This window comes from Clarias gariepinus, chromosome 28 (genome assembly GCF_024256425.1).
Source record: "Clarias gariepinus isolate MV-2021 ecotype Netherlands chromosome 28, CGAR_prim_01v2, whole genome shotgun sequence".
NCBI lineage: Eukaryota > Metazoa > Chordata > Actinopteri > Siluriformes > Clariidae > Clarias > Clarias gariepinus.
Genome location: NC_071127.1, coordinates 318,464 through 334,132, shown reverse-complemented (window position 1 = coordinate 334,132; position 15,669 = coordinate 318,464).

Here is a 15,669-nt window from a genome sequence, read left to right as displayed (position 1 = left end):
GAAAATTTAGAAAGTACCAAAGCCTGACCTCCGGGGATGTGACCGCGGGTGGGGGGGGACTAGTGTGGCCGACCTGAGGTGCCTGGGGTCGGGGTGAATCCCATTCCTCCAGGCTGATATGGCCTGTACCTGTGTCAAAATGATGTGAGTAAAAATTTCCCTGTTCTTTCGCCACCAGGTTTAAGCTGGCGTATCTCCGCAGCCGTTGGTGCTAGAGAGCTGGGGAATGGCTCGTTGGATTCGGCCCCGCAGCCTCGGGAAGCGCATCAAGGTGTCGCGGAGGTGAGGCGCTCGGGGCGCCCCCTATCGGCTAACAAGCTCTCGGTGCTCTTTTCTGGATATCTCCGCAGCCGTCTGGGCTAGAAAGCTGGGGGAAGGCTCCTTGGATACGTCTCGGGCAGCCCTACGAGAGACGTTACGTCATTCGGGGATGGGCCGCTCGTCGGGGCCAGTAGGCGGCGCGCAACGCACAGGTGTGTGAGCTCCTGGAACTTTGCGGACATATCTCCGCGGCCCTTGGGGCTAGAACGCTGGGGCAGGTGTCTTTGGATGCGTCTCGGGGCCCTGAAGAAGCGAGTCTAGGTTTGCCGGGGGCGGGGCGCTCGGCGCGGCCGCTAGGCGGCGCGCAACGTCCCGGGGTTCGAGCCCACCTAACTCCGCGGCCCTTAAGGCTAGAGAGCTGGCTGTGGTCTCGTTGGATTCGTCCTGGGCCCGTCAGGAAGCGCATCTAGGATTCCCAGGGGTGGGTGCCTCCGGGCCGGGGTGAGCGGCGCACAACACCCAGGGGTTAAGTGGGCGTATCTCCGCGGCCGTCGGGTCTACGGAACTGTGGCTGGTGGCATCGGGTCCGGGACCTTCTCCCGAGGTCAGGTGCAAAATTTGGGGCAGATCGGATATACGGTGACCGAGATATGGGCGTGAGAATATCATTTAAAATCACACAAAACATAAGAAAAGTGCTGAAAATTTAGAAAGTACCAAAGCCTGACCTCCAGGGATGTGACCGCGGGTGGGGGGGACTAGTGTGGCCGACCTGAGGTGCCTGGGGTCGGGGTGAATCCCATTCCTCCAGGCTGATATGGCCTGTACCTGTGTCAAAATGATGTGAGTAAAAATTTCCCTGTTCTTTCGCCACCAGGTTTAAGCTGGCGTATCTCCGCAGCCGTTGGTGCTAGAGAGCTGGGGGATGGCTCGTTGGATTCGGCCCCGCAGCCTCGGGAAGCGCATCAAGGTGTCGCGGAGGTGAGGCGCTCGGGGCGCCCCCTATCGGCTAACAAGCTCTCGGTGCTCTTTTCGGGATATCTCCGCAGCCGTCTGGGCTAGAAGCTGGGGGAAGGCTCCTTGGATACGTCTCGGGCAGCCCTACGAGAGGCGTTACGTCATTCGGGGATGGGCCGCTCGTCGGGGCCAGTAGGCGGCGCGCAACGCACAGGTGTGTGAGCTCCTGGAACTTTGCGGACATATCTCCGCGGCCCTTGGGGCTAGAACGCTGGGGCAGGTGTCTTTGGATGCGTCTCGGGGCCCTGAAGAAGCGAGTCTAGGTTTGCCGGGGGTGGGGCGCTCGGCGCGGCCGCTAGGCGGCGCGCAACGTCCCGGGGTTCGAGCCCACCTAACTCCGCGGCCCTTAAGGCTAGAGAGCTGGCTGTGGTCTCGTTGGATTCGTCCTGGGCCCGTCAGGAAGCGCCTCTAGGATTCCCAGGGGTGGGTGCCTCCGGGCCGGGGTGAGCGGCGCACAACACCCAGGGGTTAAGTGGGCGTATCTCCGCGGCCGTCGGGTCTACGGGACTGTGGCTGGTGGCATCGGGTCCGGGACCTTCTCCCGAGGTCAGGTGCAAAATTTGGGGCAGATCGGATATACGGTGACCGAGATATGGGCGTGAGAATATCATTTAAAATCACACAAAACATAAGAAAAGTGCTGAAAATTTAGAAAGTACCAAAGCCTGACCTCCGGGGATGTGACCGCGGGTGGGGGGGACTAGTGTGGCCGACCTGAGGTGCCTGGGGTCGGGGTGAATCCCATTCCTCCAGGCTGATATGGCCTGTACCTGTGTCAAAATGATGTGAGTAAAAATTTCCCTGTTCTTTCGCCACCAGGTTTAAGCTGGCGTATCTCCGCAGCCGTTGGTGCTAGAGAGCTGGGGGATGGCTCGTTGGATTCGGCCCCGCAGCCTCGGGAAGCGCATCAAGGTGTCGCGGAGGTGAGGCGCTCGGGGCGCCCCCTATCGGCTAACAAGCTCTCGGTGCTCTTTTCGGGATATCTCCGCAGCCGTCTGGGCTAGAAAGCTGGGGGAAGGCTCCTTGGATACGTCTCGGGCAGCCCTACGAGAGACGTTACGTCATTCGGGGATGGGCCGCTCGTCGGGGCCAGTAGGCGGCGCGCAACGCACAGGTGTGTGAGCTCCTGGAACTTTGCGGACATATCTCCGCGGCCCTTGGGGCTAGAACGCTGGGGCAGGTGTCTTTGGATGCGTCTCGGGGCCCTGAAGAAGCGAGTCTAGGTTTGCCGGGGGCGGGGCGCCCGGCGCGGCCGCTAGGCGGCGCGCAACGTCCCGGGGTTCGAGCCCACCTAACTCCGCGGCCCTTAAGGCTAGAGAGCTGGCTGTGGTCTCGTTGGATTCGTCCTGGGCCCGTCAGGAAGCGCCTCTATGATTCCCAGGGGTGGGTGCCTCCGGGCCGGGGTGAGCGGCGCACAACACCCAGGGGTTAAGTGGGCGTATCTCCGCGGCCGTCGGGTCTACGGAACTGTGGCTGGTGGCATCGGGTCCGGGACCTTCTCCCGAGGTCAGGTGCAAAATTTGGGGCAGATCGGATATACGGTGACCGAGATATGGGCGTGAGAATATCATTTAAAATCACACAAAACATAAGAAAAGTGCTGAAAATTTAGAAAGTACCAAAGCCTGACCTCCAGGGATGTGACCGCGGGTGGGGGGGACTAGTGTGGCCGACCTGAGGTGCCTGGGGTCGGGGTGAATCCCATTCCTCCAGGCTGATATGGCCTGTACCTGTGTCAAAATGATGTGAGTAAAAATTTCCCTGTTCTTTCGCCACCAGGTTTAAGCTGGCGTATCTCCGCAGCCGTTGGTGCTAGAGAGCTGGGGGATGGCTCGTTGGATTCGGCCCCGCAGCCTCGGGAAGCGCATCAAGGTGTCGCGGAGGTGAGGCGCTCGGGGCGCCCCCTATCGGCTAACAAGCTCTCGGTGCTCTTTTCGGGATATCTCCGCAGCCGTCTGGGCTAGAAAGCTGGGGGAAGGCTCCTTGGATACGTCTCCGGCAGCCCTACGAGAGGCGTTACGTCATTCGGGGATGGGCCGCTCGTCGGGGCCAGTAGGCGGCGCGCAACGCACAGGTGTGTGAGCTCCTGGAACTTTGCGGACATATCTCCGCGGCCCTTGGGGCTAGAACGCTGGGGCAGGTGTCTTTGGATGCGTCTCGGGGCCCTGAAGAAGCGAGTCTAGGTTTGCCGGGGGGGGGGGGGGGGCGCTCGGCGCGGCCGCTAGGCGGCGCGCAACGTCCCGGGGTTCGAGCCCACCTAACTCCGCGGCCCTTAAGGCTAGAGAGCTGGCTGTGGTCTCGTTGGATTCGTCCTGGGCCCGTCAGGAAGCGCCTCTATGATTCCCAGGGGTGGGTGCCTCCGGGCCGGGGTGAGCGGCGCACAACACCCAGGGGTTAAGTGGGCGTATCTCCGCGGCCGTCGGGTCTACGGAACTGTGGCTGGTGGCATCGGGTCCGGGACCTTCTCCCGAGGTCAGGTGCAAAATTTGGGGCAGATCGGATATACGGTGACCGAGATATGGGCGTGAGAATATCATTTAAAATCACACAAAACATAAGAAAAGTGCTGAAAATTTAGAAAGTACCAAAGCCTGACCTCCGGGGATGTGACCGCGGGTGGGGGGGGACTAGTGTGGCCGACCTGAGGTGCCTGGGGTCGGGGTGAATCCCATTCCTCCAGGCTGATATGGCCTGTACCTGTGTCAAAATGATGTGAGTAAAAATTTCCCTGTTCTTTCGCCACCAGGTTTAAGCTGGCGTATCTCCGCAGCCGTTGGTGCTAGAGAGCTGGGGAATGGCTCGTTGGATTCGGCCCCGCAGCCTCGGGAAGCGCATCAAGGTGTCGCGGAGGTGAGGCGCTCGGGGCGCCCCCTATCGGCTAACAAGCTCTCGGTGCTCTTTTCTGGATATCTCCGCAGCCGTCTGGGCTAGAAAGCTGGGGGAAGGCTCCTTGGATACGTCTCGGGCAGCCCTACGAGAGACGTTACGTCATTCGGGGATGGGCCGCTCGTCGGGGCCAGTAGGCGGCGCGCAACGCACAGGTGTGTGAGCTCCTGGAACTTTGCGGACATATCTCCGCGGCCCTTGGGGCTAGAACGCTGGGGCAGGTGTCTTTGGATGCGTCTCGGGGCCCTGAAGAAGCGAGTCTAGGTTTGCCGGGGGCGGGGCGCTCGGCGCGGCCGCTAGGCGGCGCGCAACGTCCCGGGGTTCGAGCCCACCTAACTCCGCGGCCCTTAAGGCTAGAGAGCTGGCTGTGGTCTCGTTGGATTCGTCCTGGGCCCGTCAGGAAGCGCATCTAGGATTCCCAGGGGTGGGTGCCTCCGGGCCGGGGTGAGCGGCGCACAACACCCAGGGGTTAAGTGGGCGTATCTCCGCGGCCGTCGGGTCTACGGAACTGTGGCTGGTGGCATCGGGTCCGGGACCTTCTCCCGAGGTCAGGTGCAAAATTTGGGGCAGATCGGATATACGGTGACCGAGATATGGGCGTGAGAATATCATTTAAAATCACACAAAACATAAGAAAAGTGCTGAAAATTTAGAAAGTACCAAAGCCTGACCTCCAGGGATGTGACCGCGGGTGGGGGGGACTAGTGTGGCCGACCTGAGGTGCCTGGGGTCGGGGTGAATCCCATTCCTCCAGGCTGATATGGCCTGTACCTGTGTCAAAATGATGTGAGTAAAAATTTCCCTGTTCTTTCGCCACCAGGTTTAAGCTGGCGTATCTCCGCAGCCGTTGGTGCTAGAGAGCTGGGGGATGGCTCGTTGGATTCGGCCCCGCAGCCTCGGGAAGCGCATCAAGGTGTCGCGGAGGTGAGGCGCTCGGGGCGCCCCCTATCGGCTAACAAGCTCTCGGTGCTCTTTTCGGGATATCTCCGCAGCCGTCTGGGCTAGAAGCTGGGGGAAGGCTCCTTGGATACGTCTCGGGCAGCCCTACGAGAGGCGTTACGTCATTCGGGGATGGGCCGCTCGTCGGGGCCAGTAGGCGGCGCGCAACGCACAGGTGTGTGAGCTCCTGGAACTTTGCGGACATATCTCCGCGGCCCTTGGGGCTAGAACGCTGGGGCAGGTGTCTTTGGATGCGTCTCGGGGCCCTGAAGAAGCGAGTCTAGGTTTGCCGGGGGTGGGGCGCTCGGCGCGGCCGCTAGGCGGCGCGCAACGTCCCGGGGTTCGAGCCCACCTAACTCCGCGGCCCTTAAGGCTAGAGAGCTGGCTGAGGTCTCGTTGGATTCGTCCTGGGCCCGTCAGGAAGCGCCTCTAGGATTCCCAGGGGTGGGTGCCTCCGGGCCGGGGTGAGCGGCGCACAACACCCAGGGGTTAAGTGGGCGTATCTCCGCGGCCGTCGGGTGTACGGGACTGTGGCTGGTGGCATCGGGTCCGGGACCTTCTCCCGAGGTCAGGTGCAAAATTTGGGGCAGATCGGATATACGGTGACCGAGATATGGGCGTGAGAATATCATTTAAAATCACACAAAACATAAGAAAAGTGCTGAAAATTTAGATAGTACCAAAGCCTGACCTCCGGGGATGTGACCGCGGGTGGGGGGGACTAGTGTGGCCGACCTGAGGTGCCTGGGGTCGGGGTGAATCCCATTCCTCCAGGCTGATATGGCCTGTACCTGTGTCAAAATGATGTGAGTAAAAATTTCCCTGTTCTTTCGCCACCAGGTTTAAGCTGGCGTATCTCCGCAGCCGTTGGTGCTAGAGAGCTGGGGGATGGCTCGTTGGATTCGGCCCCGCAGCCTCGGGAAGCGCATCAAGGTGTCGCGGAGGTGAGGCGCTCGGGGCGCCCCCTATCGGCTAACAAGCTCTCGGTGCTCTTTTCGGGATATCTCCGCAGCCGTCTGGGCTAGAAAGCTGGGGGAAGGCTCCTTGGATACGTCTCGGGCAGCCCTACGAGAGGCGTTACGTCATTCGGGGATGGGCCGCTCGTCGGGGCCAGTAGGCGGCGCGCAACGCACAGGTGTGTGAGCTCCTGGAACTTTGCGGACATATCTCCGCGGCCCTTGGGGCTAGAACGCTGGGGCAGGTGTCTTTGGATGCGTCTCGGGGCCCTGAAGAAGCGAGTCTAGGTTTGCCGGGGGTGGGGCGCTCGGCGCGGCCGCTAGGCGGCGCGCAACGTCCCGGGGTTCGAGCCCACCTAACTCCGCGGCCCTTAAGGCTAGAGAGCTGGCTGAGGTCTCGTTGGATTCGTCCTGGGCCCGTCAGGAAGCGCCTCTAGGATTCCCAGGGGTGGGTGCCTCCGGGCCGGGGTGAGCGGCGCACAACACCCAGGGGTTAAGTGGGCGTATCTCCGCGGCCGTCGGGTGTACGGGACTGTGGCTGGTGGCATCGGGTCCGGGACCTTCTCCCGAGGTCAGGTGCAAAATTTGGGGCAGATCGGATATACGGTGACCGAGATATGGGCGTGAGAATATCATTTAAAATCACACAAAACATAAGAAAAGTGCTGAAAATTTAGAAAGTACCAAAGCCTGACCTCCAGGGATGTGACCGCGGGTGGGGGGGACTAGTGTGGCCGACCTGAGGTGCCTGGGGTCGGGGTGAATCCCATTCCTCCAGGCTGATATGGCCTGTACCTGTGTCAAAATGATGTGAGTAAAAATTTCCCTGTTCTTTCGCCACCAGGTTTAAGCTGGCGTATCTCCGCAGCCGTTGGTACTAGAGAGCTGGGGGATGGCTCGTTGGATTCGGCCCCGCAGCCTCGGGAAGCGCATCAAGGTGTCGCGGAGGTGAGGCGCTCGGGGCGCCCCCTATCGGCTAACAAGCTCTCGGTGCTCTTTTCGGGATATCTCCGCAGCCGTCTGGGCTAGAAAGCTGGGGGAAGGCTCCTTGGATACGTCTCGGGCAGCCCTACGAGAGACGTTACGTCATTCGGGGATGGGCCGCTCGTCGGGGCCAGTAGGCGGCGCGCAACGCACAGGTGTGTGAGCTCCTGGAACTTTGCGGACATATCTCCGCGGCCCTTGGGGCTAGAACGCTGGGGCAGGTGTCTTTGGATGCGTCTCGGGGCCCTGAAGAAGCGAGTCTAGGTTTGCCGGGGGTGGGGCGCTCGGCGCGGCCGCTAGGCGGCGCGCAACGTCCCGGGGTTCGAGCCCACCTAACTCCGCGGCCCTTAAGGCTAGAGAGCTGGCTGAGGTCTCGTTGGATTCGTCCTGGGCCCGTCAGGAAGCGCCTCTAGGATTCCCAGGGGTGGGTGCCTCCGGGCCGGGGTGAGCGGCGCACAACACCCAGGGGTTAAGTGGGCGTATCTCCGCGGCCGTCGGGTCTACGGGACTGTGGCTGGTGGCATCGGGTCCGGGACCTTCTCCCGAGGTCAGGTGCAAAATTTGGGGCAGATCGGAAATACGGTGACCGAGATATGGGCGTGAGAATATCATTTAAAATCACACAAAACATAAGAAAAGTGCTGAAAATTTAGAAAGTACCAAAGCCTGACCTCCGGGGATGTGACCGCGGGTGGGGGGGACTAGTGTGGCCGACCTGAGGTGCCTGGGGTCGTGGTGAATCCCATTCCTCCAGGCTGATATGGCCTGTACCTGTGTCAAAATGATGTGAGTAAAAATTTCCCTGTTCTTTCGCCACCAGGTTTAAGCTGGCGTATCTCCGCAGCCGTTGGTGCTAGAGAGCTGGGCGATGGCTCGTTGGATTCGGCCCTGCAGCCTCGGGAAGCGCATCAAGGTGTCGCGGAGGTGAGGCGCTCGCGGCGCCCCCTATCGGCTAACAAGCTCTCGGTGCTCTTTTCGGGATATCTCCGCAGCCGTCTGGGCTAGAAAGCTGGGGGAAGGCTCCTTGGATACGTCTCGGGCAGCCCTACGAGAGGCGTTACGTCATTCGGGGATGGGCCGCTCGTCGGGGCCAGTAGGCGGCGCGCAACGCACAGGTGTGTGAGCTCCTGGAACTTTGCGGACATATCTCCGCGGCCCTTGGGGCTAGAACGCTGGGGCAGGTGTCTTTGGATGCGTCTCGGGGCCCTGAAGAAGCGAGTCTAGGTTTGCCGGGGGTGGGGCGCTCGGCGCGGCCGCTAGGCGGCGCGCAACGTCCCGGGGTTCGAGCCCACCTAACTCCGCGGCCCTTAAGGCTAGAGAGCTGGCTGTGGTCTCATTGGATTCGTCCTGGGCCCGTCAGGAAGCGCCTCTAGGATTCCCAGGGGTGGGTGCCTCCGGGCCGGGGTGAGCGGCGCACAACACCCAGGGGTTAAGTGGGCGTATCTCCGCGGCCGTCGGGTGTACGGGACTGTGGCTGGTGGCATCGGGTCCGGGACCTTCTCCCGAGGTCAGGTGCAAAATTTGGGGCAGATCGGATATACGGTGACCGAGATATGGGCGTGAGAATATCATTTAAAATCACACAAAACATAAGAAAAGTGCTGAAAATTTAGATAGTACCAAAGCCTGACCTCCGGGGATGTGACCGCGGGTGGGGGGGACTAGTGTGGCCGACCTGAGGTGCCTGGGGTCGGGGTGAATCCCATTCCTCCAGGCTGATATGGCCTGTACCTGTGTCAAAATGATGTGAGTAAAAATTTCCCTGTTCTTTCGCCACCAGGTTTAAGCTGGCGTATCTCCGCAGCCGTTGGTGCTAGAGAGCTGGGGGATGGCTCGTTGGATTCGGCCCCGCAGCCTCGGGAAGCGCATCAAGGTGTCGCGGAGGTGAGGCGCTCGGGGCGCCCCCTATCGGCTAACAAGCTCTCGGTGCTCTTTTCGGGATATCTCCGCAGCCGTCTGGGCTAGAAAGCTGGGGGAAGGCTCCTTGGATACGTCTCGGGCAGCCCTACGAGAGGCGTTACGTCATTCGGGGATGGGCCGCTCGTCGGGGCCAGTAGGCGGCGCGCAACGCACAGGTGTGTGAGCTCCTGGAACTTTGCGGACATATCTCCGCGGCCCTTGGGGCTAGAACGCTGGGGCAGGTGTCTTTGGATGCGTCTCGGGGCCCTGAAGAAGCGAGTCTAGGTTTGCCGGGGGTGGGGCGCTCGGCGCGGCCGCTAGGCGGCGCGCAACGTCCCGGGGTTCGAGCCCACCTAACTCCGCGGCCCTTAAGGCTAGAGAGCTGGCTGTGGTCTCGTTGGATTCGTCCTGGGCCCGTCAGGAAGCGCCTCTAGGATTCCCAGGGGTGGGTGCCTCCGGGCCGGGGTGAGCGGCGCACAACACCCAGGGGTTAAGTGGGCGTATCTCCGCGGCCGTCGGGTGTACGGGACTGTGGCTGGTGGCATCGGGTCCGGGACCTTCTCCCGAGGTCAGGTGCAAAATTTGGGGCAGATCGGATATACGGTGACCGAGATATGGGCGTGAGAATATCATTTAAAATCACACAAAACATAAGAAAAGTGCTGAAAATTTAGAAAGTACCAAAGCCTGACCTCCAGGGATGTGACCGCGGGTGGGGGGGACTAGTGTGGCCGACCTGAGGTGCCTGGGGTCGGGGTGAATCCCATTCCTCCAGGCTGATATGGCCTGTACCTGTGTCAAAATGATGTGAGTAAAAATTTCCCTGTTCTTTCGCCACCAGGTTTAAGCTGGCGTATCTCCGCAGCCGTTGGTACTAGAGAGCTGGGGGATGGCTCGTTGGATTCGGCCCCGCAGCCTCGGGAAGCGCATCAAGGTGTCGCGGAGGTGAGGCGCTCGGGGCGCCCCCTATCGGCTAACAAGCTCTCGGTGCTCTTTTCGGGATATCTCCGCAGCCGTCTGGGCTAGAAAGCTGGGGGAAGGCTCCTTGGATACGTCTCGGGCAGCCCTACGAGAGACGTTACGTCATTCGGGGATGGGCCGCTCGTCGGGGCCAGTAGGCGGCGCGCAACGCACAGGTGTGTGAGCTCCTGGAACTTTGCGGACATATCTCCGCGGCCCTTGGGGCTAGAACGCTGGGGCAGGTGTCTTTGGATGCGTCTCGGGGCCCTGAAGAAGCGAGTCTAGGTTTGCCGGGGGTGGGGCGCTCGGCGCGGCCGCTAGGCGGCGCGCAACGTCCCGGGGTTCGAGCCCACCTAACTCCGCGGCCCTTAAGGCTAGAGAGCTGGCTGTGGTCTCGTTGGATTCGTCCTGGGCCCGTCAGGAAGCGCCTCTAGGATTCCCAGGGGTGGGTGCCTCCGGGCCGGGGTGAGCGGCGCACAACACCCAGGGGTTAAGTGGGCGTATCTCCGCGGCCGTCGGGTCTACGGGACTGTGGCTGGTGGCATCGGGTCCGGGACCTTCTCCCGAGGTCAGGTGCAAAATTTGGGGCAGATCGGAAATACGGTGACCGAGATATGGGCGTGAGAATATCATTTAAAATCACACAAAACATAAGAAAAGTGCTGAAAATTTAGAAAGTACCAAAGCCTGACCTCCGGGGATGTGACCGCGGGTGGGGGGGACTAGTGTGGCCGACCTGAGGTGCCTGGGGTCGTGGTGAATCCCATTCCTCCAGGCTGATATGGCCTGTACCTGTGTCAAAATGATGTGAGTAAAAATTTCCCTGTTCTTTCGCCACCAGGTTTAAGCTGGCGTATCTCCGCAGCCGTTGGTGCTAGAGAGCTGGGCGATGGCTCGTTGGATTCGGCCCTGCAGCCTCGGGAAGCGCATCAAGGTGTCGCGGAGGTGAGGCGCTCGCGGCGCCCCCTATCGGCTAACAAGCTCTCGGTGCTCTTTTCGGGATATCTCCGCAGCCGTCTGGGCTAGAAAGCTGGGGGAAGGCTCCTTGGATACGTCTCGGGCAGCCCTACGAGAGGCGTTACGTCATTCGGGGATGGGCCGCTCGTCGGGGCCAGTAGGCGGCGCGCAACGCACAGGTGTGTGAGCTCCTGGAACTTTGCGGACATATCTCCGCGGCCCTTGGGGCTAGAACGCTGGGGCAGGTGTCTTTGGATGCGTCTCGGGGCCCTGAAGAAGCGAGTCTAGGTTTGCCGGGGGTGGGGCGCTCGGCGCGGCCGCTAGGCGGCGCGCAACGTCCCGGGGTTCGAGCCCACCTAACTCCGCGGCCCTTAAGGCTAGAGAGCTGGCTGTGGTCTCATTGGATTCGTCCTGGGCCCGTCAGGAAGCGCCTCTAGGATTCCCAGGGGTGGGTGCCTCCGGGCCGGGGTGAGCGGCGCACAACACCCAGGGGTTAAGTGGGCGTATCTCCGCGGCCGTCGGGTCTACGGGACTGTGGCTGGTGGCATCGGGTCCGGGACCTTCTCCCGAGGTCAGGTGCAAAATTTGGGGCAGATCGGATATACGGTGACCGAGATATGGGCGTGAGAATATCATTTAAAATCACACAAAACATAAGAAAAGTGCTGAAAATTTAGAAAGTACCAAAGCCTGACCTCCGGGGATGTGACCGCGGGTGGGGGGGACTAGTGTGGCCGACCTGAGGTGCCTGGGGTCGGGGTGAATCCCATTCCTCCAGGCTGATATGGCCTATACCTGTGTCAAAATGATGTGAGTAAAAATTTCCCTGTTCTTTCGCCACCAGGTTTAAGCTGGCGTATCTCCGCAGCCGTTGGTGCTAGAGAGCTGGGGGATGGCTCGTTGGATTCGGCCCCGCAGCCTCGGGAAGCGCATCAAGGTGTCGCGGAGGTGAGGCGCTCGGGGCGCCCCCTATCGGCTAACAAGCTCTCGGTGCTCTTTTCGGGATATCTCCGCAGCCGTCTGGGCTAGAAAGCTGGGGGAAGGCTCCTTGGATACGTCTCGGGCAGCCCTACGAGAGGCGTTACGTCATTCGGGGATGGGCCGCTCGTCGGGGCCAGTAGGCGGCGCGCAACGCACAGGTGTGTGAGCTCCTGGAACTTTGCGGACATATCTCCGCGGCCCTTGGGGCTAGAACGCTGGGGCAGGTGTCTTTGGATGCGTCTCGGGGCCCTGAAGAAGGGAGTCTAGGTTTGCCGGGGGCGGGGCGCTCGGCGCGGCCGCTAGGCGGCGCGCAACGTCCCGGGGTTCGAGCCCACCTAACTCCGCGGCCCTTAAGGCTAGAGAGCTGGCTGTGGTCTCGTTGGATTCGTCCTGGGCCCGTCAGGAAGCGCCTCTATGATTCCCAGGGGTGGGTGCCTCCGGGCCGGGGTGAGCGGCGCACAACACCCAGGGGTTAAGTGGGCGTATCTCCGCGGCCGTCGGGTCTACGGAACTGTGGCTGGTGGCATCGGGTCCGGGACCTTCTCCCGAGGTCAGGTGCAAAATTTGGGGCAGATCGGATATACGGTGACCGAGATATGGGCGTGAGAATATCATTTAAAATCACACAAAACATAAGAAAAGTGCTGAAAATTTAGAAAGTACCAAAGCCTGACCTCCAGGGATGTGACCGCGGGTGGGGGGGACTAGTGTGGCCGACCTGAGGTGCCTGGGGTCGGGGTGAATCCCATTCCTCCAGGCTGATATGGCCTGTACCTGTGTCAAAATGATGTGAGTAAAAATTTCCCTGTTCTTTCGCCACCAGGTTTAAGCTGGCGTATCTCCGCAGCCGTTGGTGCTAGAGAGCTGGGGAATGGCTCGTTGGATTCGGCCCCGCAGCCTCGGGAAGGGCATCAAGGTGTCGCGGAGGTGAGGCGCTCGGGGCGCCCCCTATCGGCTAACAAGCTCTCGGTGCTCTTTTCGGGATATCTCCGCAGCCGTCTGGGCTAGAAAGCTGGGGGAAGGCTCCTTGGATACGTCTCGGGCAGCCCTACGAGAGACGTTACGTCATTCGGGGATGGGCCGCTCGTCGGGGCCAGTAGGCGGCGCGCAACGCACAGGTGTGTGAGCTCCTGGAACTTTGCGGACATATCTCCGCGGCCCTTGGGGCTAGAACGCTGGGGCAGGTGTCTTTGGATGCGTCTCGGGGCCCTGAAGAAGCGAGTCTAGGTTTGCCGGGGGCGGGGCGCTCGGCGCGGCCGCTAGGCGGCGCGCAACGTCCCGGGGTTCGAGCCCACCTAACTCCGCGGCCCTTAAGGCTAGAGAGCTGGCTGTGGTCTCGTTGGATTCGTCCTGGGCCCGTCAGGAAGCGCCTCTATGATTCCCAGGGGTGGGTGCCTCCGGGCCGGGGTGAGCGGCGCACAACACCCAGGGGTTAAGTGGGCGTATCTCCGCGGCCGTCGGGTCTACGGAACTGTGGCTGGTGGCATCGGGTCCGGGACCTTCTCCCGAGGTCAGGTGCAAAATTTGGGGCAGATCGGATATACGGTGACCGAGATATGGGCGTGAGAATATCATTTAAAATCACACAAAACATAAGAAAAGTGCTGAAAATTTAGAAAGTACCAAAGCCTGACCTCCAGGGATGTGACCGCGGGTGGGGGGGACTAGTGTGGCCGACCTGAGGTGCCTGGGGTCGGGGTGAATCCCATTCCTCCAGGCTGATATGGCCTGTACCTGTGTCAAAATGATGTGAGTAAAAATTTCCCTGTTCTTTCGCCACCAGGTTTAAGCTGGCGTATCTCCGCAGCCGTTGGTGCTAGAGAGCTGGGGGATGGCTCGTTGGATTCGGCCCCGCAGCCTCGGGAAGCGCATCAAGGTGTCGCGGAGGTGAGGCGCTCGGGGCGCCCCCTATCGGCTAACAAGCTCTCGGTGCTCTTTTCGGGATATCTCCGCAGCCGTCTGGGCTAGAAAGCTGGGGGAAGGCTCCTTGGATACGTCTCGGGCAGCCCTACGAGAGACGTTACGTCATTCGGGGATGGGCCGCTCGTCGGGGCCAGTAGGCGGCGCGCAACGCACAGGTGTGTGAGCTCCTGGAACTTTGCGGACATATCTCCGCGGCCCTTGGGGCTAGAACGCTGGGGCAGGTGTCTTTGGATGCGTCTCGGGGCCCTGAAGAAGCGAGTCTAGGTTTGCCGGGGGCGGGGCGCTCGGCGCGGCCGCTAGGCGGCGCGCAACGTCCCGGGGTTCGAGCCCACCTAACTCCGCGGCCCTTAAGGCTAGAGAGCTGGCTGTGGTCTCGTTGGATTCGTCCTGGGCCCGTCAGGAAGCGCCTCTATGATTCCCAGGGGTGGGTGCCTCCGGGCCGGGGTGAGCGGCGCACAACACCCAGGGGTTAAGTGGGCGTATCTCCGCGGCCGTCGGGTCTACGGAACTGTGGCTGGTGGCATCGGGTCCGGGACCTTCTCCCGAGGTCAGGTGCAAAATTTGGGGCAGATCGGATATACGGTGACCGAGATATGGGCGTGAGAATATCATTTAAAATCACACAAAACATAAGAAAAGTGCTGAAAATTTAGAAAGTACCAAAGCCTGACCTCCAGGGATGTGACCGCGGGTGGGGGGGACTAGTGTGGCCGACCTGAGGTGCCTGGGGTCGGGGTGAATCCCATTCCTCCAGGCTGATATGGCCTGTACCTGTGTCAAAATGATGTGAGTAAAAATTTCCCTGTTCTTTCGCCACCAGGTTTAAGCTGGCGTATCTCCGCAGCCGTTGGTGCTAGAGAGCTGGGGGATGGCTCGTTGGATTCGGCCCCGCAGCCTCGGGAAGCGCATCAAGGTGTCGCGGAGGTGAGGCGCTCGGGGCGCCCCCTATCGGCTAACAAGCTCTCGGTGCTCTTTTCGGGATATCTCCGCAGCCGTCTGGGCTAGAAGCTGGGGGAAGGCTCCTTGGATACGTCTCGGGCAGCCCTACGAGAGGCGTTACGTCATTCGGGGATGGGCCGCTCGTCGGGGCCAGTAGGCGGCGCGCAACGCACAGGTGTGTGAGCTCCTGGAACTTTGCGGACATATCTCCGCGGCCCTTGGGGCTAGAACGCTGGGGCAGGTGTCTTTGGATGCGTCTCGGGGCCCTGAAGAAGCGAGTCTAGGTTTGCCGGGGGTGGGGCGCTCGGCGCGGCCGCTAGGCGGCGCGCAACGTCCCGGGGTTCGAGCCCACCTAACTCCGCGGCCCTTAAGGCTAGAGAGCTGGCTGAGGTCTCGTTGGATTCGTCCTGGGCCCGTCAGGAAGCGCCTCTAGGATTCCCAGGGGTGGGTGCCTCCGGGCCGGGGTGAGCGGCGCACAACACCCAGGGGTTAAGTGGGCGTATCTCCGCGGCCGTCGGGTGTACGGGACTGTGGCTGGTGGCATCGGGTCCGGGACCTTCTCCCGAGGTCAGGTGCAAAATTTGGGGCAGATCGGATATACGGTGACCGAGATATGGGCGTGAGAATATCATTTAAAATCACACAAAACATAAGAAAAGTGCTGAAAATTTAGAAAGTACCAAAGCCTGACCTCCAGGGATGTGACCGCGGGTGGGGGGGACTAGTGTGGCCGACCTGAGGTGCCTGGGGTCGGGGTGAATCCCATTCCTCCAGGCTGATATGGCCTGTACCTGTGTCAAAATGATGTGAGTAAAAATTTCCCTGTTCTTTCGCCACCAGGTTTAAGCTGGCGTATCTCCGCAGCCGTTGGTGCTAGAGAGCTGGGGGATGGCTCGTTGGATTCGGCCCCGCAGCCTCGGGAAGCGCATCAAGGTGTCGCGGAGGTGAGGCGCTCGGGGCGCCCCCT